The 23,525-nt window shown below is 41.6% G+C and overlaps 1 long non-coding RNA gene across 1 annotated transcript; it reads left to right on the top strand.

The window, feature by feature from the left end:
• Positions 1-8,825: 8,825 nt before the first annotated feature.
• Positions 8,826-22,699, top strand: LOC116036661. Its single transcript, XR_004101675.2, has 3 exons — positions 8,826-8,837; positions 11,649-11,740; positions 22,685-22,699. It is a non-coding gene; the product is annotated as an uncharacterized LOC116036661 (long non-coding RNA).
• Positions 22,700-23,525: the final 826 nt, after the last annotated feature.

Genomic DNA, 23,525 nt, shown 5'->3' with positions numbered 1-23,525 from the left:
CGTCCGTGTCCTCATGTCCCCCCTGATGTCCTGCGGTTGACTGCAAACGGAGCACAAAGCTGATCACGACAAGAGCGGCCTTGCCGTTTCTTATCGCCTTGCAGCAGGTCCGCATCACGAGGGAGCGGCAGACAATGCAGATGGATTTAAACGCTCAAGCATTTATTGTCAAGTTTGCTTCTGTCATAAAGTAGCAACAATACAAATTTGTTAACAAGCTTTCAAATCTGTGTAAATCTCTGCACAGTCATTATGAAGTCTTTGTGAACAACCTTGGAACAATGCATGTGTTATAGTTTGCAATGTTGTAATTCCACCAGCATATTTCATCAAGTAGCCTACAATCCGTGAGAGCTGAGCGAGAAGCAGTCACTGAGGAATGCCTTGTCAGTTCCCGCTGCCTGCTACTACCATCGGTAGTTTTAGTTTTGTTCTTCATTGTTTTTTCTTCACTGCCGTGGGGGGACTTTTCCCTAAACAAAACACAAAATATCTCTCAGCTCCAAAACACTTTATTTGACAAAATTGGAAAAAGAATTCATCACCACAAAATGTGATTAATACGCTATAAGATAGGTAGGGAAAGAGGATTGAACACTGTGTTCAAGAGCAAACTGTTGAATGAGGCTGAAGCTCTTAGTTCAGTGAGAGGCCACCCTGCCTTTTCAACTAAAGAGCAGTAACATGGAAGCATTTAATTTTGTGCAGAGAACAACCCAATGACAATTACAATGAAAAACCTCCTGAAGGAAATAAACAACTTATGTAAATGTGCCAGAGAGATAGAAACTTCTGGTAAATTACCAGTGTCAGTGTGTACATGCATTTTAGTGTGTGTGTGTGTGTGTGTGTGCGTGTGTGTGTGTGTGGTGGAGCGAGTGAGAGAGTGACGGGGATTAGCTTTGGAGCGAGTACCAACTCCAGCGGTGGAGAAACAGTGTCTCCCTTGTTCGTTCTGACCGCGGTGGGAAATCTGTAGCAGGAAAAGTTAACCCTCTCCTTTATTTCATGTTGTTTATGGAGAAGGAGAACTTAGTAGAGGGAAATGCGACGCTTCCAAGCCCAGCCAAGCTGAACAATCAGTTTTTGCGGTCTGCGTGACATGTAGTTACATTTCTGGGGAGGTGCACATCAGGCTACAGCATACGGTTTGGCGAAGGGTCCGTATATACGTGTACGTAGGTACGTACCTACGTACCTACGTACGGCATAGATTCAACGCAGAACCATGAATCAATCGAATCAAATCAAACTCTGGAGCGGTTTGTTTGTGGTATAGCGTCGCCCACACATACATACACACATACATACATACATACATACATACATACATACACACATACATACATACATACATACATACTGTAGGAGCCATACATTGGGTTTGATTAGTCTTTTATTATCTTTCCTCCTTTTTGCGCTATTGTGTATGTGCACTCGCATAGTGACGTCGTTGGTTACTGTGGGTGACCGGGGGTGTGGTGTCTGTATTAGTGCGTTTCTGTGTTCACCTGTGCGGGGCAGCGGGGTGTTTGGATGATTGCTGCAGGGTGAGCACGTGGAGAAACTTTCTGAAGACGCGTCACGCTGAACCATTGCACTTGATGGGATGTCTTTATTGATCCATTTCTCAAGCTTAGCAAGAAACAGCACTTACTTGAATTGATGCATTTCATAAGCCGTGCAAAGATACCTCAGACAGTGCAGTAACAGAAGACGACGAAAGTGACGGTCAACAGACCCTCAAGACTTGGAGGCATTGACTCCTAACCATCTACTTCTGCTTAAGTCGCGGCCGTTGTTGCCACCAGGATTGTTCGAGAAGGAGGATGTTTATGCTCGTCGTCGCTGGAAACAAGTGCAGTATATGTCGGATTTGTTCTGGAAGCGCTGGGTGAAGGAGTACCTTACTGGACTTCAGGAGCGCCAGAAGTGGAATGCTGCTAAAAGAAACTTTGTCTCAGGAGATCTCATCGTGTTGGTGGATGATATGGCCCCTCGTAATACTTGGATTACAGGAAGAATTGTGGATACTGTTCCGGACAAAAATGGACTGGTGCGAAGTGTACGGATTAAAACTAAATCCGTTATCTGAACCGGCCAATAACTAAAGTCTGCCTTCTGCAGGAAGCAGAAGGGCAGTGAAGATCTTTGGATACATCGGACATGAACACTGACATTAAAGGACTTTCAGAGGGCTAAAAGTTCACTTTGCATTTTGATTGATCTCTGTCTCCCACAAGGTGATTATGGTGGTCAGTTATTACTATGAAATAATTTGGGGCCGGAATGTAGGAGCCATAAATTGGGTTTGATTAGTCTTTTATTATCTTTCCTCCTTTTTGCACTGTTGTGTATGTGCACGCGCATAGTGACGTTGTTGGTTACTGTGGGTGACCAGGGTGTGGTGTCTGTATTAGTGAGTGTGTGTGTGTTCACCTGTGCGGGGCAGCGGGGTGTTTGGATGATTGCTGCAGGGTGAGCACGTGGAGAAACTTTCTGTTGACCGTCACCTTCGTCGTCTTCTGTTACTGCACTGTCTGAGGTATCTTTGCACGGCTTATGAAATGCATCAATTCAAGTAAGTGCTGTTTCTTGCTAAGCTTGTGAAATAGATCAATAAAGACATCCCATCAAGTGCAATGGTTCAGCGTGACGCGTCTTCAGTGTAAACCCACATGTCTCACATACCTTGCTGCGGCGTTTGGATTAGTTTCTAAGTTTATATGCCGCAATACATACAGACATACATAAATATATACATACTGTACATACATACATACTTCACAGAATAAAAAACAATGCAAAACTAATAATAATATCTCATCAGCAGTCAGTATTAATGTATTCTTTAACTTGCACCAAGTAACAGGAGAAGCTGAGTGATTGTCAAAGCAGACAGTAAATCTAACAATATGTTTCCAATGCACAATTTTGCGCAAACATTATTATATCATCCATATATTCATGACTTAATAGTGCTGCTTAGTAAATAGGTCATATGTAATTCATAAGGTACACAAAGACACAATGACAAAATAAATATAAATATATCAAGTCAAAAGATACGTAAACTTAAGACTCCACATAGTGCCGAGACCTTTAGATTCGGTTATTTTGTCACAGCGATGTAGATGCGGTCACGTCATGGTGGTAATACAACACAGAAAACATAAAAGAATCTGTTGTTCACAGCCACAACTGATTCTTCTCACACTGAAGACCATCTTTGTTCGGCTGAAGGCTCGAAGTGTCAGCACAAGTGTTTACCAAATAACGTGCGTATGCCGACAAATGAATAGCAACCACTGTGTAAATGTTTGCCACATGGTAACAGATTTAAAGCTGCACAAGCCCAATTATTCATGTGTTTGTTCCGAATGAATCACATTAAGTCATTATTTTAATGTAAGGTAGTAGCCTTAAGTGGGCCACTAGGCGGCACTTTTGCCATTCCTATAACAGATGCAGTTCAGCAATTTTCACATTTTTGTACCTTACGAGACACCGTAGTTTACACTTGATCTGTGTAGTTCACCATGTTTGTTTAAAACTGTATGTACTCCGTTAAGGTAAGCAGTTTAATCGGTGGCGTATACTATAAAAGTGTAAATATGTACATTGATAACCACCCACTTAGCTCATTCGTTCACATGTTGCTTATTTAAGTGTGGAGTTACAGTTTGTAGGGTCAAGTACTGCAAAATAGTTTTTATTCACTGGTGTACAAATTGGTTTGGTGTTAAACTATTGTGGCTAGCCGGTGGGCTAACATTAGCTGAGTGATGAAGCAGTATTTAAGATGACTTGATGGTTTATTTAATCATTCCTTTTTATGTGGCAAATATATTATTGTTAGAGTGCTATATTTAATTTAGCTCCACATAACTATTGATTTTACACTGTATTATTTTTACGTTAGATTGTTTGTTTAGTAGGATTTATTTCTAACTGAAAAAAACTGTATGCACTCCGTTAAGGGGTTGAGGGAACCAGCCTTTTCTGTGGCTGAGACCATCGGGTTTTATTGTCACAATCTTCAACCCAGTGTCCCGTGCTGCCTTCTCTCCGCACTTCACCCCTAACATCTAACACAACACAACACAACGCAGCAGTGCTGAGGGGTACCTCCAGGCGGCAGACGCACAGAGAGAGTGGATTGCATTAACATAAAGATTTTAGTCACACTCGGCTGCTGGACGGTATTTCTGTCACTTAATAAACACCACGTTTGCCTGTTTGCAGTTTCATCCTAAAACACAAGTTCAATCACCTTTGTGTCACCTTTCAGTGAGCGAACTATTAAGTAAAAAAAATTGATTGTCAAGATTGTCATCACACTGACGTGTTTGACTCCTGTTGCTAAAGTGGATAAATATCACTTAAGATTTAAAAATGTCTTCACTTGGAACAATTTTCTCTGAAAGTACCTGTCCATCCGTGACTTTATCATCAACCATTCGTTCAAAAAGCTACGAAAAGTTAAACATTCTAATTCGTAGCGTGGTGGAGGACGTTGGGGTGGATGGGAGGAAGTTAAAAGGCAGTTTAATTTTCACAAAAGACTTTCACCTAGGAAATGCGTGTTCCTCGGGAGTGTTTTAATCCAAACACGATCTTTTTCCTAAACTTAACTCGTCGTTTTGGTGCCTAAACCTAACTTTCGTCAACACATAACACTCACTTTTTGTGACCTAAACTTAACCGTAATGTCTGCCGAAACACCCGGCGGTTCGCGGTGCCCTGTACCCAGCTCAAAGTTACCTATTTTCAGGTTAACTGAATTACCAACTACCACTGATACAGCTGAGCGGTGCACCGCAGCCGGCGTCGCACAGCTCTGTCGCGGCTAAACACATCTACTAACTGCCGCTGATACGACCGAGCTGTGATGGAGGTCTGTAGCTGGCATCACGAAGCTTTGTAGCGGCTAGCAACTGCTGCTCGTACAATATAATACGGACCCATTCATGAGAATGTATTGTTCCATGATATCTGGTATTTTAAAGATTGTTTCTTGCATATTTCTATTTGTCTATTCTATTTTAATTTTTCCATTCCTTTCCTTCCCTAAGAGATTATAAAAGTATTGACTTACTGTAAACAGCAGCTATCTATCTATAGATACTATCTGTCTGTCTGTCTGTCTGTCTGTCTTTCTATCTATCTATTTATCTATCTGTCTATAGATACTATCTATCTATCTATCTATCTGTCTATCTATCTATCTATCTATCTGTCTATCTATCTGTCTGTCTGTCTGTCTGTCTGTCTGTCTGTCTGTCTATAGATAGTATCTATCTATCTATCTATCTATCTATCTATCTATCTATCTATCCCATTTTGTTTATGCACACTATTTGTGCTTTAACCGTATCAGCCTTGAATTGAGCTTTGATGCACGCCAGTCAATGTAGATAATCAATAAAACAGAAGAAACAGAATCCCTAACACAGAGTATAAACTCTTGACAGTCCCAGAGATACTAGCCCTATTTCTTAATAAGTATATTTAAAAAAAGAGAGAGAGAAGCCTGCTGAGTTGTTTGGGTTGTGTGATGTAGCAGCAACAAGGAGAAGCTGTAAGATCTGCACTCATCAAAAGAGCTTTAGCAAAATTGAGAGGGGCAATTTTAGTGATATATCCACAAAATATTAACTACATTGATGCAAAAATTAAAGCTGCACTAACTGAAAATTGTAACTAACAACGGATCAAATGACAATGAATTATCACCCTAACTTACAGTGTTGTTCAGCTTCATTATTTTGGTTTTTCAGCCGGCAAAATCACTGTTAAGGTTCAGTTTAGTGGCAGTTGGTAGTTCAATTTAGCTGATAAAAGGTGACTTTGAGCCGAGTACAGGGCCCAGCGAGATGGCGATGTTGTTTTGGCGGACATTACAGTCAAGTTTAGGCGTCAAAAAGTGAGCGTCATGCGGAGACGACAGTTAAGTTTAGGCACCAAAACGATTAGTTACATTTAGGAAAAAGATTGTGTGAAGACACGTATTTTCTGGGTCAAAGTAATTTCTTTTTGCCGGGAAGCAAACTCCACTCCACGACTTGATGACCCACCCTGACCTCGTCCCTATGCGGCCCACAGCGTTCTTATACAGCAACAGCCAGTGTGGTGCATACAGCAAAAAAAAATGTGAAATGCGTACAAATTACAGTGCTTCACATTTTGTAGCTTTTTGTATTAATGGTTCATGAGAACAGCCCTCTTTTGTCAGTGTTGTTTCCAACCACAGCAGGTAGCTGTTTTCAGCCCAAAAAGCTCTAATTAGCCCATTGTCTGCTACCTGCTGAGCACCTTACAGCAGACAGACAAAGTTAGCAACTAGCTGGTGAACATAGTGGATTATTTGCAGATAAAGAGCTAAATTTCCCTAACAAGTAGGTGAAGACCACACCAGCTAAAATCTGTGAAAATATTAGTGTAAAGAGGGAACTTTTAGTCATAACAACTTATGACTATCCGGCTACCTTCTACCCATTCATCCATCCATCCATCCATCCATGCATTTCTCCAGTTGGTGGTGATGGCAGACTAATCAGTGTAGTCCAGATTTCTCTGCAGTCACAGCCTCCAGCTTTTCCTGGGGGATCCTGAGGCGTTCCCAGGTCAGCTGGAGTATACAGTCTGATCCCGTTAGCTTGTTCGGGGTCTCCTCTCAATCAGCCTGGACATCTGGGTGACATCTTGATCAGATGCCCAATCAAACTCAGATGGAGCAGCAGTTATACACCAGGACTTATTCCTGAAGTTATTGTTAAAGCTATAGTGAACTATTTTATATTAATGGACGTCCGTTACATTTAGGCCATTGCCAAATTAGTTGATGCAAAGCTAATTAAGCCTCACTAACCTCTCTCTGAATTTCTCAGTACGGCTATGTTTACAAAAAAGGACAAAAAATTACAAGATAATTACCTGTTCTGAAGAGTCCATCATGTTTTTTTTAATCCTTCATGTTAGCAACTCCGTGGAGGAGGGGTAGGGGTGGTTCGCAGTCACCGAAGGCTTGCGTCATGTGGATGCTCCGACAGTTTTGTTGTCATTACTTAGAATTCCTCACGGTGGCAACAGAAACTACGCACCATAGCTTTAATATAGATATGTTATAAGACCAACCGCAAAACCTCACAGTATTTAGTTAGGGTTACAATAGTATTTGTATTGCTCAGGACACCAGGAAGCGCAGTATTGAGTATGAAGTTGTTTGGATGAGCGGTTCTTGAGGAAGCTGCAAGCAGCAACGCCGGAGGCCAAGCAATCAGCCAGATAACAGGCACATTTTAAACACCCCACACACACTGACACTTTCTACTAACACTCACAGACTTTTTAGTCTTGGCAGCCAGAAAGAAGCATATGAATAACTGAGTACATGCAGAGAAATAAACTTAACAATAGGTACTGTAGGCTATGATTAAATTAATTTGTAATGCACCACAGGAATACAAGGGGAAAAGCTACATTTGGATGAGATGGTGGATGGAGAGATGAGGGCAGGAAGGGCTGTAAGCTGTTCAAAGAGAGATTTTCATTAGAATGAGGTGAACTTCAGGTGAGCTGGTTCTGCCCTAAAACCTGATGCAGTTAATGATCAAATATGAAAATAATAGCTGCTCTCTCAATAACAGCAATTTGCAATTTTCTTGCAATTTTAGTTTTATCATTATGTCTCCACTCACACGCATTATGCCAACAGTCCTGATTATAGCCTAAAATTTGTAACTTGTGAGAACAACATACTGAGACGGGATCGGAAGACAAAACATTAGAATCCTTCAACACCACATTGTATCTTCGACTGTCAGCACCAAATGACCCAGACTGGAACAGACCTGGTCTAGTCTCACTTTGCCAGACCTTCTTCCACAGCGCTGCGGAGGAAGGTCTGGATAGTCAACACAGTCTCACAGCAGTTCGTGTAAATGTCACGTTATTCTTAATCTATTGATACGTTTTTCTCGTTTTTTACGTGTAAATGTCACGTTATTTTCTCGGGGAAAGGACGCTCCATAAGCTGGGAGGCGCCCGCGAGGCGGCCCACTGGGGACGCGCCACAAAAATGGGATGGCGATGTTAAGTGTAGCATGGTTAATAATGCTTCCACTTGCCATCAACCAGAAGTGTTTGTGTACTTTGGTGTGGTGTTCTGCCGCTTTAAAATATGTGTGCGGCCGTTTTTAGGAAATGACGCACCTCACGTTCTTCCCAGTTTAACGGTGCGTTCATGGACATCGGAAAAACGTTTTTCCGAGTGAAAACGTCATCATTCACGTCCCTTCCTGTGGGAATCAGAGGTGGGAAACTCGGGCTAGATTTTGCTAACCGAGTTTCCCAGTTGGTGACGCGTTGTTGACAACTGATGTTTGATGTAGGCGACTTTGGTTCACTGAACATATTTTAATGACAATAAACTTATTTATTGTCGACAAACGCCTCTGCTGAGAAACATACACAGACATAACATGTTTCAAATTATTCATAAATAGGCCTATGTATATAAAAAAAAACAACACCTTATCCGTGTCCTTTCCCGTTCGTTGTCCTGCAGATAACACAAACACCTGACGATGTGCTGTTTCTATGCTCGCATAAGAAAACAGCAGCCAATTATTGTGGCCTCCATGTTTTCACCAGGTTTTCACACACATGATGCTCTAGACTACGGCCAACAGTTGGTGGCAGTCATGCAACAAGTTGTTATGCCAAACGCCAATATAACAGAAGAAGAAGAACACGCATCCCGTCCATCCTAACCATGTGAACGCTGGTAGTCGGAAAAACAACGTAATCACGGGGGCGGTCCCTGTCATTCCGAGGTGGCATAAGCGCGCCATGACTTACCCACGTAAACGTGTCATCACCGCCGAGGATGTTTAAGAACAGTCCAGAGACTGCACTGTTTGTCTATTACCAAAATAAAACCATGCAACTGGGAATATTGGCCTGTGGTTTCTCTCCATGACACAACGCAACATCACACCTGTTACAGAAGCATCAATGTCTTTTGTCTCTTTATGTGCATGAGGTATTTGCAGTTATTTTAAATCACTGCTCCAATATAAAAGGAAATTTATCAAAGTAGCCCTAAATGGATTGGGCTTTCTTTGAACAACCCTGACTTTAATTCTTTATGTTGAATTAATGATGAGATTGGGACACTGCTAGCAGAAAAACACTTGTTTGAAAGATATTAACCTTGATCTGTTCAATATATTTGTTCCATGACATCAAAGAGATTTGATAACCAAGCAGGAATTACAAACATAATTCATTATGAATTATTCAGATGATAATGAAGCAGCACTCCGCGTGGCCACTCAACGAGCAAATCAAATTATACAACAAATGGGCAAAAAAAGCTCCTTCACCAAATATGATTACAGTACTTTGATTTGCCTTAATTGTGTTGTGTTTGTCACGGCGGTGTGCAGATAAAGAAGCAGCGATTGCTCCAGTCACACTTGTTAGTACATCAGTTAGCCAGTCAAAAGCTGTGCTGGTTCCAAATGAACCCCATTCATCTAGCTTTGGAGTATGATTGTTTGAACGTCTAAAATTTCATGACCCAGTTCCCATGCAGGTCTTTCAGAAGCAGCATCAAATGAAGCCGTTTCACAGGGTAATCATGTGGTGTTACCAGGAACATCAATGATTCGCCTCAATGTGCTCCACATCAAACACATCACTCATATCAGCGCTAACACGGACAATGGCGGGAAATCAATTGTGTGTATGTGTATTTTGTGTGTGTGTGTGTGTGTGTGTGTGTCAACGCCTGAAATATAAAAAAATTTTAAGTAAAAAACTTTACCTAGTGTTTACTACCTTGTCTGTCCTTTTCCCTCCAGCCAGGACAGCTCATCACTTCATCACACCACCGGCTGTTTCAGCAGAATAACAAGAATGCTATTAACATATATGGAAATACTGTGTGAAAACAAGAAGCTACGCCTTCCCTCATGCCCGCTGTATGCACCCGTCTTTGCACGAGTCTGTGTGTGTGTGTGTGTGTGTGTGTTTGCATGCATGCCCGCTGTGTGCACTCAGATTCTGTGTTCAGAGGGAATTGCTCGCTTTGATGTTCTCCAATGCAGGCAACTGCTGATACCCCTATTAGCTTGCACAGAGCTGATGCAAGCTACGCTAGTGCTAGTCCCCCCCAAAAATGGTTCATTTCAATGCTAAGTGGAGCAAGATAGAAATAAGCTGCATTCAAGTGCAGCCTGAGGATGTCAGCACAAAGAGACAAAACCACACACTTTATTTAGGAAGATAAGGCTCTGGAATTAACATGGTGATAATGATGATGATAAACTCTTCTTCCTGCGACACAGCCAAAGGGGCAGTGCTGAATCAGAGAGGGGGGAAGAGACGAGTGTGGTTGGAGGTGAGGAGATAGGAGCCGAGTCACAGAGGAAAAAAGACAGGATAAGAAAAGTTCAGGAGCGATAACAGGAAGTGGAGGGGAAACTGAAGGGGAGATGGGAGCTGGGTACAGAGGCAGGTTGATGCCAAGGAGCTGAAGAAATGTAATGTAATATAAAAGAAAGAGGGAGTTTTGAGAATGGGTTATACACATACACACACACACACACACACACACACACACACACACAGTTTGGGTATGTCAGACTCAAACTAGTGCTTGCTAGATAACAAACAAAACTATTGTACCATGTTATTTTACTTCTTTTTTTGAAGTTCTGGGTACACACCTAGAAATTCTACAAGCTTGTCCAGCTCTGATTAAAGCTCTTATCTTTACTTCAACTAACACAAGTGTCTGTTGCCCTCTTCTGGCCTAAAAGGTACACAACAATTAAAGCTTGGCTGACAATGTAGGGATTAAGCCCGATTTTATCACCAAACTGGTCATTTCCAATGGGGCCAGTTCAGTTCAGGAGGTAGCAACACTTGATAAAACAATCAGCGATCTGGCTGTTGGACCATCAAATGGATTTCTGACATGATTTCCCATTATTTACATGCTGGGGCTAACTGTAGTCCTGACTGAAACTCTTCTGTCATATAAATTAAGCTGAACTTCACTGCAATGCACATCATCTTTCAAGCCATCTGTGGGTCCATATTCTCCCCTTTTAGCCACGCAGCGAGCCTTTGGGAATGGCAATGTTGGTCTGTCTGTCTTCCACCACTTTAGTCCAAACAGAGATTGTCTGGACAACAATTGGATTGCGGTGAAATTTTGTACATACATTCATGGTGCCCAGAGGATGGATCCTAATGCTTTTCGAAACACTTAATTTAAAACCACAAAAGCTATGGCTTGGATTCAAACTTGGTTTAGACAATTATGTTCTCCTCGAGATAAAATGTCTGTAAGTCAACATTATACCTTCTAAACACCAGCATGTTAACATTGTCATTGTGAGCTTTACCTTTATTCATCCAGGTAAGTCGATTGAGAACAAATTCTCATTTGCAACGACGACCTGTCACATTCACACAGTTACACATTCATACCTGTCCAGTACAACCACAGTCTGATCTGATCACATTCATACCTGGAAGGTGCCCAGTACTACCACAGTCTGATCGTCTGGCCACTGAGCAGCTCCACTGGAGCTGTTGGGGTTAAGGTCCTTGCTCAAGGGAACCTCAGTAAGCATGAAACCATGCTGCCGTTAGCATTTAGCCTAAAGCACCGCTGTGCCCAAGTACAGCCTCACAGAGCTGCTAGCATGGCTGTAGACTCTCAGTCTTGTTTTTTTTTTTGCTTTCCGTTTGATAGTAAATGGACTGTTTTTATATAGCGCTTTTCTAGTCTTAATGACTACTCAAAGCTCTTTTACAGAGCACAGGAACCATTCACACACTGTGGCCGAGGCTGCCGTACAAAGTGCCACCCGCTTATCAGATAAACACTCACACACATTTACACAACTCTGGATTCAGTGTCTCGCCCAAGGACACTTCAACATGGACTGCCAGGGATCGAACCACCAACCTTCCTATTGGCAGGCAACCGCTCTACCACTGAGCCACAGAAGTGTTTATGTGAGCACCGACATTGAGACCGGTCAACCCAAACAGCACGAGCATCGAGCCAGATGTTTTGACCATGCAGAAAGGGTGATTAAAATGTTTATTGGCATTTCTTTAAACCAATCACAATCGGCATGGGCGGTGCTAAGCGCCGGATGGAGCCGCTGCAAAATAGTCGTGCAAGAGAAAACTCAGATTGGACAGGTAGTCTAGCTAGCTGTCTGGATTTACCCTGCAGAGATCTGAGGAGCAGTTAACCATAGTCCTCAGAAATCCACCGGATTTAAAAATTCCAACACAAAAGAAAGTGAAAGGAAACGGAAATCGGCAAAAATACATGCATCCGGCAGAATTTCCTGCTGCACCGGAGCAATCCCAGAAGTGGAACATCAAGGATATAGACTAAGTGTGAGTCAACACAACATACAAGATGAATAAATTGTGCAGCATTTGCCTAGCATAAGAGTCAAAATATTGATACATTTAGAAGTACGGACACGGTACGTACCAAAGCAACACCTTGAGCCCTGCAAACTCACAAGAGCTCCTTAATTTGGTTCAACAACTGGGCTCTTGTTGTTTTTTGTTTGTATCCTGCTCATTTTCTTCCCCACAGTTAAATCCCCTCATCAAGGCAGAAGCAGGAGCCAACCCTCTTGTCACCCCACTCTTTCCTTGCCCTAATTTCCCGGTTACTTTGTTAGTTGATGTAATGATGCAATACGTGCATCATTACGCTGCAGCAAAAGAACTTTAGACTCAGGAGAAATAATTGTGGGTCGAAACGGCCCTGCAGAAAATAAATTGATCAACTTTGAACTTGCAACTCAGCAAAGTTTTATTTGCCAGATGTAAGCCTAGAGTGCCTTTCTTGTAATAAAAAAATACCCACAAGTTAAACTTCATGGACTAATCCAACTTGACAGCACACTCAGTGTGATGAGAAGTTCAGATGCCCAAACGCCAACGGAAGGAAAAAAGAGGAAAAATAAAAAAGACAAGAGGTGACTTTCAAAGTTGTTTTGCTAAATGAACAGCAAACATGTCTAGCAATCACTGGCACTGAAGTGAGATGGGAAGTATATGAATGTCCAGAGAGGTACACTGATGTAACCTTTCTTTTGCATTTTGGGGAAAGGTTACCGGGGATTGCTTTGGGGATTGTAGAAAGCACACAAGGAGCGGTGAACACCTTTAAAAATGTGAAGAGTTGGCACAACCTGGAAGAAAGATTAAGCTGCAACAAAAATCGATCCAATAAACCAGGAGGTAATATTGCAATGAAAAGCTGGGAGATGGAGTGAGAAGACGGCTTGCTCTTGTCTGTCATTTCACAATTTGTCATCTACGACTGCCAGCGCTGGCACTCATTTTAACTCGGCATAGATTTGAAAAGGCTGGACGTGGAGGAACTGATAACAGCATTTATCGGTTCAAACTGCTAGAGGGTGAAATGTTAAATCTGAATGCCCGCACCCACTTTGTGACTATAAAGAGCTACATTGCCTGAATGTACCTTTCAAATTATGTTAATTTAGCATTATTACAGCTAAAGATAATGCATGATGGATATGATGTGTGGGTGGAGTGTGCATTCTATTCAAGAGATCTGTTTTATGTTCCTGATGATACACTTATCCACGGCACTTTTTTTTTGCCAAATGTGGTCATACAAACAGACAAAGATGTTTATTCTTATTTACATTTCATTCTACTAGACACGAGTACTTAATTTTTGACTAGGAGGAATATGTTAAATAACTGATGAAAGGCTACTGGCACTAAACTAGTTCTTTCTGCCAGGAACCTCCAAAATAAAATTCACAGCCATACACACACACACACATCCTGCCCCCTGATTCAACTTTCCAAGGCTTAATGGGAAACCTGATTTTCAAGCAGTGCCAAAGGCATGCCACCCTGACTAAACTAACTATTTCCAGTGGGAGAAAAAACAGGAAGGGTGAGGAGAGGATAGAGGAAGAGTTCACAGAAGGAGACGTGAATGCAAATGCAAATGCGAAATACAAGATCTCTGCAAGAATGCACACTGCTAATGAATACGACGATGAGTTTATGAGGATTTCTAGGTCAGAACTGCAATGAATGGCATGTTTCATATTTAGCACTGGAGTAAAGGTAAACAAGCTCATTTGTGATGTAGTGTAGAAGAGTTGCAGAGCAGCCAGACGCTGGGTTTCCTTTATTTTTCTCAAGACTTGTGAGCATAAAAATTAGAAAAGCTGTTTCCAAACAGAACAATCCCACCATATTGCATAATCGTTTATATTGACTTGAAGGTCAACTTGTTCTTATCACGAAAAAAAAAAGAAATAAATTGTTTTCATGCACCACACATCTTGAACAAACTCCCAGAAAACTGCAGGTCCGCTGCAACTCTGTTCTTTTAAATCAAGGCTGAAGACATTTCTTTTTGATGCTGCCTTTTATTCAATAATTGTTCATTTCTTACACTGCACTGTAACTTTCATTCTTGTGATTCATACCTGCCTTATTCTTTTTTAGTTGTTTTCATAGTTTTAACGATTTTAACTGCTCTTTAAAGGACAATTCCGGCGCAAAATGAACCTAGGGGTTAATAACATATGTGTACCAAGTCGACCGTTCTCTGGGAAATGTTTTCATGCTAATCGAATGCGTCTCTAGCTTGAAACCAGCTAGCGCAAACTGCTGATTAGATTATAGCGCTAGCCGTCAGGGCAAAGGGTAATCGCTATTTCTACATCACTTACAAGACTCAAAATAGCACAGCACTTCCACGGTAGCATAATGAGGGTCCCTAAATATAAACAGAAGCATTGAGAACTTTGTAAGTGTACAGACAGTTTATTAAAAAGATAGTTTATAAAGACAGTAGCGTTCATGTTAACAGGCAGGTGCCATCTTGGGAAAACAGTCATGACCAGTCGATTTACCCTCTGCCCCGAAGGCTAGCGTTAGCAGCTAATCACCAGTTCGCGCTAGCTTGTTTCAAGCTAGAGACACATTTGATTAGCATGAAAACATGTCCCAGAGAACGGTCGACTCAGTACCCGTTATTAACCCCTAGGTTCAGTTTGCGCCGGAATTGTCCTTTAATGTTTAATGTAAAGCACTTTAAATTGCCTTGTTGCTGAAATGTGCTATAGAAATATAACTGCCTTGCCTTACAGGGAGGTGCTCTAAACCTCTTTCATCACAACATCCTCATTGTTGGTGCATTAGAATTTGTTTGTCTTTGTCTTTAGAGTGAGATCTGCACAGGTCTGAACCATTCAGACCAAGACATGATTGAGGACTTGTCAGATGTTATATTGCTTCTTATGTCAATAGGTCTGATACCTGAGTGGATCTGAGTGCACTCTCCAGCAGCTCTGATCACGTAGTGCATGCATCATAATCACCACACCAGTAAATGTGTTTGTTTTTAACAGCCCTGTGCAAGTGCAGAGAAAAATGACATGTATTGCAGCTCTTTTCTACAGCAGCTGCCTGTTGGAGCATCATGCTGCTGCAGTGTCTTTTTTGGGTCTGTTTTCCATCCATTTTGGATCAGGTCCAAATTTGGACCTATGAAGACCTCTATATGGAAACAAACCAAAGACTGTAAAAATAATGGACAAAGCTTCCAGGTCTGAAAACTGAAGCCAATGCTAAAGTACCTTAAACCTGCATCCTATCCATTTTCCAGCAGGGGGCGACTCTACTGGCTCCAAAAAGAAGTTGAACAAAAATAGAACATTTACGATAAAGCAGGGGATGCTTTAGGACCTGTCAATCAGGACAGAGGTTCAGCGATGCTAACCATGCTAACACTGTGCACATTAAAATAGACATGAACTTGTTTTTGGGACCATAAACAACGCTGGCTTGGCCGCGTCATAGTCCCCAGCTCCACCCTCTCGTCAAAAATTGCCACGTTCTGTTGCAAAAAAACAAGATGGCCACGGCCAAATTGCCAAACTCGAGGCTTCAAAACGGCAGCCCACAAACCAACGGGTGACGTCACTTATACTACGTCTATTATTGTTACACTCTATGAAACAAACACAGAACTTCTTCAGGATTTTTTTGTTTATTAGCAACTGAATACTACAATTGTGACATTTAATCACTACTGAACACTTAATGTTGTTAGTAATGCCACTAAATTTACATCATTGATATATTTGACTTTGAAAACATCTGTCTAATTAAATTGTTTAAATTCCCATTTTGAAATTTCAGTTTAAGTTGAGCAATTTTAACACTTCAATTTAGCTATTTTTTAGTTTTTAGGCTTTACAAATTCAAATAGAAAAGTCCAATATACTCAATTTGCTTAAATTCAATTGGTCATTTTTGGATAAAAAAAAAAAAATGTAAATAAAAAAATGAATTTGCTCAAATTGGATTGGTGAAATTCAGACAGATATTTAAGATGAAAACTTCAAACTTCTGGGCTACTAACAATAAGAAATCGAGTCTCAACCAAATTATATAGTGTGGGACAATGTATAAGCCATTGCTCTATACACGTAATCCACCCGCAATCCTTGCCGTTCCCAGAACGGCACGTTGTCATACAGATTGTCATAAAGTTACAATTTTCAACAATGTAACTTCAGTAACAATTAAAAATATAAAAACAGATAAAATACCTGAATAAAAGTTACAGTGCAGTATAAGAAGTGAACAATTATTTAAAGTGCTCATCTTATGCTTCATGGCTTTTCCCCTTTCCTTTATTATGTTATATATCTTTTTTGTGCATGTTATAGGTTTACAAAGTGAAAAAGCCCAAAGTCCACCCCAAAGGGACTTACCATCTCCAACAGAAAACACTGTTCACAAACTGCTCCAAACAGCTCTATTGTAGTCCAGCCTTTACTTCAGAGACAAACGTGGTCACTTTGGAACACACGTTATAATGCTCACCTAGCTGCTAGCATGGCACGCCCTCATACTCTGCTTCTGACTGGCTAGTAGTCCTTACCTAGTTACTGTCAGGGCACGCCCTCATACTCTGCTTCTGACTGGCTAGTAGTCCTTACCTAGGTACTGTCAGGACACGCCCTCATACTCTGCTTCTGACTGGCTAGTAGTCCTTACCTAGCTACTGAGCATGTGCGACTGCCAACAAAGATGTTCCAGCAGTGAGAGGTGATGGACCTGAAGATGACTTTCTTGGTCATTTGAGCGGCGTCCGTTAGTGACCCCCCTTTGGAAATGGGCTGTGAATGAAGCTTACCCAGACTCACTCTCAGTTACAACTGACAAGGGTCTGGGGTCAAGCAGGCTACACTGTGCATAGATTGTTTTAAAAGTAAAATATGTTAATGATATAAATTCAGTGGTATTTAAGTCTCAACATTAAGTGTACAGTAATGACTCAATTTAACAATGCGGTACCAATTACTATGGTATTTTTAGACTTCATACTTCTACCTACAGTTAGTCTTGAAAGATAATTGGTTTGGGTCACACACATTTTGAAAGATGCGTAATTCCATGGGAAATTAATGAGTGCAGTGGCTTATACAGTATGATGTGCTGTATATACAACAGAAGCAGAAGTTTGACTGAGTAAAAACACGATGGAGGCAGACATGAGCCGGAATAAAAGGCTTAAATAAAAACTGGACATGTTGCCACTAAAGATAAAAGGTTTTTCATGTGGGCGTGCACTGAAACCACAAAAACACAAAGCAGTAGTATGCACAAATGTCTAAAAATGCACACACAGACTTGTACACATTACGGTAGACGGTTTAACTTTATACAAAGAAGATCAACATCGACAGAGGAAGAAGACTTGGTGCAGAGTAAAGTGCCTGTGTCAGCATGTAACATGTCATGCGTGCAAGCGTGCATGCAAGTTTATAGGTGTCTGGATGTTTGAATATGTATTAGCATGTGTAGTATGCGAAAGTGTGTGTGTGTGTGTGTGTGTGTGTGTGTGTGTGTGTGTGTGTTTGCGTAGCAGTGTGTGGAATGTCCCAGTTTAACACAGATCTCACCAATGGTTTGTGTTCACAGCGTGTGACCGCACCCCTGCTGCTATCTGAGAAAAGAGCGAGGAGAAGGAACACGCCAAGCGGAGCAGTGTATCGCGCACATTCACACACACAAACACACACAGACGTGGGCACGGAGAAGATACAGTACATCAATAAACTTGTATAGATTTGGGTGTTTTAAGGGAAATAACAGAAAAATGACCTCTGTGCAAATAGTAATTATAGTGTTATTTGAGCATGCTGAAACACTGTTATCCGACAGAAGCCTTGGTTGGATTTTGATCCTTTATATTGAAGTTATGTGGTTACTGTTTTGCACTGCTGGAAATGTCTTTATTTATGTAACAAAGCAGGGAAATATCCAAAGTATTATTGACACTAAGGTCCCTATCTTGCACCCAGCGCAGCGCAAAGCCCGACGCAAGTGTCTTTGCTAGTTTAAGACCGACGCAGTTGTCAATTTCCCGTCCAGCACCCGCGTCGTTTAAACAGCAACATCTGTGGCCCATGGGCGTGCTGGTCTTACAGGGAGGTGTGTTCAGGTGCATTCTGGGCGTATTGCTATCTTGAGGCAGCGGGAAGTGATCGCGCCATTGACCAACAAAAACCTGGTCTAAAGTCAATAACGCAGCATTTCATTGTTATTTTAACAGAGCATTAGTAAAATGCTCCTAGGCTCGTGCACAGCGCGCACACACTATGCTTGTTACACACACAGGGACGCACAGCAGCACACACACATGCAGAAGATTACTAATAAAAATATTACGGTGCAAATCCTCTAAGGTACAAACGCATGTTACGCCCAAAACAAACCTATGAATTAATGAAGACACTAAGTACAACCCTTTTGAACCATGCGCCCCGACCCTTATTTCCGCCAACAAACTAGCAAAAGTGGATTTGGACGCGCCCTAAATGCACTTACGCCAGGCACTTCACGCCGTGCACTTAGATCGTTAAAATAGGCCCCTTAATCTATGGTGGGCTTCCATTAAAGGTAGACTAATGTAATTGTTAGAAGAGGAAGTAATCATAGAAAAAGGACAGAAACAAATAGATGGTATCGCTCCCTCTGGGAAATAAACGACACCATGGTTCTGGTTACTGATGGATTTATTGCACTTGTCATCCTTTTCTCCACCATCACATCCACCGTCACTGGCAATTCACTGTCAATGAAATCCACCGTCAAACTACAGTATGACAATCTAAAAGATAAACACGTTCACATACACTATAAAGAGGTAAATACAAATACACTCGGGAAATACAAACAATACACATACCTCGCTGGCTGCATATAACCAAGAGGGAATGAGTTCACTTGCAAATACCCGGTTCAAAAAACAAAAATGAAAAACATCTTTACTTCTCTGCTCAAAACATGAGTAACTCTTGTCATCACACACGGAGAATAACCTACTCCATGTCTGTTTCTCCTATTGCACCTTAAAAAGTGTCTGTGTGCAACGCAAAATGTACTTTAGTTCCTAATTAACATCGCCACTCAGTATTCATGAATGATTAAATAAATTTCACAAAAAACATGTTACATAATAACAGAAATAATATGTATGGCAGTTATAGATAGTATAAAGTAAAAGTATTTAAATAGCCAGCATGAGGACCCCATACTTTTACACATACTGCCATTAATGTATCAGACACTGAACTGTAGCACGTCATGTGTTGATCATATGATCAGTGTGATGAAGTGTGTGTATTTTAACCTTTTGTTTCCCAGTGAGCCGCAGGAGATCAATTGAAAGACATTAAAGCCTTTCTTTTTTTTTAAAGCACAGACCTTGTTCACCCATTCCTTTCATATCCTGAAGTTAATTTGGAATTCAAATCAACTGTAAAAAAAATAAAAAGGCTTCATGCATATAATTCATACATTAAACACAAGCGCCACACCATTCTTCAGGTTTTGTGTTTTTTCTTCTTCTAAGAGCCGGAAGCTAGAGAAGGAAAATTATTCCTCTCCAGATGTATTGCATATGGATGAATGAACGAGTGCCAGTGAGATCAGGCGCTACCAATATGCAAATGAAGAGACTAATCACTCCCAAAATAAAAATGACCAACATCAGCAGGATTCCTGCCTTCCTCGAACAACACAGCTGAACGCTAGAGTTCAACCGAGATGGGCTTTTGAAGGCCGATACCGGCTATTTAGCAATGAAATTACTGATTGCCAGTAGCTTGTGTCTGTTTTTATGACTTTTAACATCTGCTTTACCTTATACAATCCTGAAACCGGTGCCTGGGGCCAAGCAGGTTTCACATTAATAATGCTTCCACTTGCTATCAACCAGAAGTGTTTGTGTACTTTGGTTTGGTGTTCTGCCACTTTAAAGTATGTGTGCGGCCGTTTCTAGGAAATGACGCACCTCACGTTCTTCCCAGTTTACCTGTGTAAACGTGTCATCACTGCCGAGGAATTTACAGCAGCTATATCAAAGATCCTCTATACTAAAGATAGTGCATTTCAAGCAGCGCCGATGGTATGAAACGGTCCACATTTCCTGTCTCCTAAAGGGGCGTGGCCTCGTTTGAACGTGTCGTGAACGTTGTGTGGATGGATGAAAAGTTATATTTAAATTATGTATTATGTTCTTTTACTAACGTTAGATATTTACACAGCTAAAAGACATATTTAGCATCACAGAGATTAGTTTTGTAAGGGCGTTTGCGAACGTTAGCTGATGTTAGCTTCTGTGTTGCCAGATCTCGCAAGAGTTTGGTCCTGAGACAGAAACACGTCTCAAACATTTTCTCCTGATGTGTCTGTCTGAAAAATGCCATTTAAGGGGCAAAATGTTCTGGAGATATGTGGCTTGTGAAGAACAGCTCCAAGATTTACTTTGGTGACTATGGGGCAAATAAATCTGTGTTCATATTCACTTCTCCCGTTGGAATCAATACACTCAGGACCTGCTGCTAGTCTCTTAAAGAGGCGTGCCGCGTGTGTGTGTGTGTGTGTGTGTGTGTGCCGTGTGTGTGTGCCGCGTGCGTTTCTGTGTGTGTGTGCATTGTTTGGAGCAATAACTCCACCTCCTCGTCTATTCAGACAAAATTGTCAGCTTTTGTTGTTCGCTTTGCGCTACTAGAGAGAGGAGAGGGAAAGAGGAGGAGGAGAGAGAGACAAGTAGAAGGAAGGTTCTACGCAGGCGTGCGGACTTGGTGGATCGCATTTTACACACTTTTGCATCACCATATGCACGCAGATTTCCCCCCCCCCATAACGCTCGTCTAAACACGGAATAAAAAGTGAGAACGCAACGCCACTTTTGCGTTTTCTCTTCAGATCGCTTCCGTCTAAACACAGCCTGAGTTGGGGCGTCTCGGTTCTAAACCATCTCTTGCTATAAGCACTATTTTTCAAGCCATTTGAGATAATAGAATTACTAAAAATCTTCTTTCTCTTCTCCAAATTCTTTCCATCATTTGGTAAAAAAACATAATAGTTGCCAATGAAAGAAAACTTCCTGTAGGGCCTACATCCTTCATCATCCAACTGTTTTCATCATTCTGAAACAAGAACACAACAAATGTTGAGAGTGACTAATTTTCACTACTGCCATCTAAGAAGAGACTAAAATTCAAACACATCGCTGGAAAATCTCCCATAGCTGTTCAGTTGGGTTGAGATGTGGAGACTGTGAAGTCCACAGCATATGATTCATCAGACCATTCAATGAGCCCTTGTGCCCTGTATGGAAGTATCATTTGCTACTTATTTTTCTTTTCATTTGTCACCTGTCTGTTTGTCCGCTCTGGTTGTGTGTGTCAGTGTATGTGGTGATTTCAGTGACTTAGGGTTGATGCTTAAAAAGAGTGTGTATGTGCGTGTGTGGCTGCCCCTAAAACATGACATCCCAACATGGAAGCCTGCCTCAGGGGTGATGCAAGGTTAATGAACAATTTAAGCACACACACACACACACACACACACACACACACACACACACAGGCCCATCTTGACAAATGTATGATAACTTACGAACTAACGAACAGTCGTGCCCGTCGCTGCCAGTAAGCTCATCACCGGATGCTGATTGGTCAACACATTCTCAGTCCCTTCGCGTCAAAAAGCGACGCTTGGTCAGGTGTCTTTGGCGTTTGTTAATGACGCAAAATGTCTCCGACGCCAGAGGCGGAGTGGCAATCGGGAGAGTCGGGACTTTTCAAAGTGGGACGGTAGTGTTTCGAGGCCGCGAGGGCCGGTCTGATAATAGTTATGGTGTCCACACTCGCTGTAAAAAGCTGTGCAGCTTCAGGTTTATCATGGATGCGCTCTGCTATCGACATGCTGCGGCAGATGTGACGCGTTTGTGCCAAAGTTTCGGTTTTCCACCTCCGATGTAGAGCAGCGTTCAGCCACTTCCCTAAACTTTGTCTCATTCAGAGACCAGAGTCTCAAACGGGGCTCTGAGTCTGTCAGAAGGTCTGAGATCTACCGTATCAGCAGAGCAATCACGTAATGCACAGCAGACTATGGTGCAGGTGGATTATTTCCTGAAATAAAGTAACTTTATTCTACAACTTCTAAACTTTATATTTCTAAAAATATCACGACTTCTTCAAACCTCAGAGAGCACAGATGGGATGAGTTATATTTTGAATGTGCACAAAGTTTTGAACATGAGTAGAAATGTTGCTCAAACATCTGAAATATTACAGTCCAGGGGTTTATTAATAAATGAATTAATATATCATTGAGGTGAATAATTGTCATATGCACATTTAAGGAGGTTACTTCCCCAACAAAAGATGCAAAAGAGGAGGGAGGAGTAAATGATGCTAGGCTACATGTGTGCTGACTCAGATATAATTAGAAAAGTCGATCCAAAGGAGAATAAATAGATGAAAGCAGTACAGAATGCCTGAGAGCCTTACTGCAATATATTCTATTATGTTTTTATATTTGGATTGTAATCTATGTTTCCCTTTACATAAAGATATTTCCAGTATATTGATTCAGAAAAAGGTAGAAATAGGTGCATAAAAAGTCACCACAATGCAGGAAATTAAGTGTTTAATGCCCCCCTCCCCCCACATCATAAGTCACCACACAGATCTGGAAACATAACCTTGGCCTTTGGGTTGCCAGGGCAGTTATGATTAGGCCAAATGTTGTTGCCATCTAACTAACATCTACAAACTGGAAGCTTAAATGAACATACACGGGTTACTAACAAGCTGGGCAAGCCAAACGCTGTTTTGCATTGCATTCAGTTTATTTAAATGGGTCCGGGCTAAGCCCCGAACCTCCTCAAGTCCTCGAAACGCCCCTGCCCGAGGGCCGGTGGTCTACAAAATTTCCCGGTTGATTTTTTGGTCCCACTCCGCCCCTGTCCGCCCTCTTGGCGTCACTTTTTGATGCTCTGGGTCGGGACGTACGTACGTTTAACTGACATGCAGCACAAGAACGGGACAGTTAGGTAAGGAAAGATGGTGGGTGGGGTTAGAAAATTTACATTTCAGTGACAC

Source organism: Sander lucioperca, chromosome 6, assembly GCF_008315115.2.
Source record: "Sander lucioperca isolate FBNREF2018 chromosome 6, SLUC_FBN_1.2, whole genome shotgun sequence".
NCBI classification, from domain to species: Eukaryota; Metazoa; Chordata; class Actinopteri; order Perciformes; family Percidae; genus Sander; species Sander lucioperca.
This window is presented reverse-complemented; position numbering and strand designations above follow the sequence as displayed.